General features: G+C 42.8%; 1 protein-coding gene across 1 annotated transcript in view; it reads right to left on the bottom strand.

Moving 5' to 3' along the window:
* The window catches only part of KCNU1 (potassium calcium-activated channel subfamily U member 1), a 41,115-nt gene that overhangs the window by 38,202 nt on the left and 1,903 nt on the right, over nucleotides 1–1,010 (bottom strand). The window lies entirely within an intron of this gene.

Below are 1,010 nucleotides of genomic sequence, written 5' to 3'. Positions count from 1 at the left end.
AAAAAAAAAAAACATGAGAAGGCGTTTCTATTTTCCATGAAAATGCTTGTTTTGTCCCAAATCAAAGGGAGATCTATGATGGTTATGCTGACTGTGTGTGGAACAGAAGGTGAGAATCCCCCATCTCTTGTTTGATTATCTGTGAGAAAAAGGGAGGCAAAATATGGTAAAATTCACCCTGGCATGTAAGCAACCAGGAATCACATCCTTACCCCATATAACAATTAGTGTGCATAGGAAAAGAAGAGGTGCATAAAGTCTGTGCAGAGCTGGGAGCAAACCTGAGTTTTTTGGAAAGCATCAGTTTGGAATTTTGACTTCTTACTAAGAGAGAATCCCCCCAATTACCTCTCTCCTCGAGTGCCATATTTGAGCTCAATCCCCAAGAGGATAAGGTTCAGTTTTACAAAGCACAGCCTGGAGAAAGAGAACAAGTCAGCCACGCTATCAGCCTGCACTGAGGAAAGGTACATCTGGAAGGAAATAACAGAAAAATGTCCACATCTGTACCACATACCGACAAACCTCTATAAAAGTCATGTCTGCAAAGTCGTTGGAGAGCTGAAGAGCCATGACTTTGTAGTCTTTGTCTCCCAGAAGCATCTTGTCCTTCAGATGTTTTCTCTTTGTCTGAAAGAATCGATCATAAAGATGATGTATTTATTCAAGGCAAAGAGAGTAGGATGTGTAACCTAACACTGGGACATTGCTCCAATACCACATGATATCACATCAAAGGCCCTCGGTTACTGGCAGCAGAAAGACATCTGCTGTACGTTGTCAGAAACAATATTAGGGTTCGTATACAACAGACCAGGGAAGGTCTTGACTCTTCTGGACACTTCCAATTCATATTTATAGAATCATAGAAAAGCTTGGGTTGAAAAGGACCACAATGATCATTTAGTTTCAAACCCTCTACCATGGGTAGGGCTGCCAACCAGCAGACCAGGCTGTCCAGAGCCACATCCAGCCTGGCCTTGAATGCCTCCAGGTTTGGGGCATCCACA

This window comes from Meleagris gallopavo, chromosome 24 (genome assembly GCF_000146605.3).
Source record: "Meleagris gallopavo isolate NT-WF06-2002-E0010 breed Aviagen turkey brand Nicholas breeding stock chromosome 24, Turkey_5.1, whole genome shotgun sequence".
Lineage (NCBI taxonomy): Eukaryota > Metazoa > Chordata > Aves > Galliformes > Phasianidae > Meleagris > Meleagris gallopavo.
The sequence above is the reverse complement of the archived record's forward strand: the minus strand, read 5'-3'. Positions and strand labels throughout refer to the sequence as shown.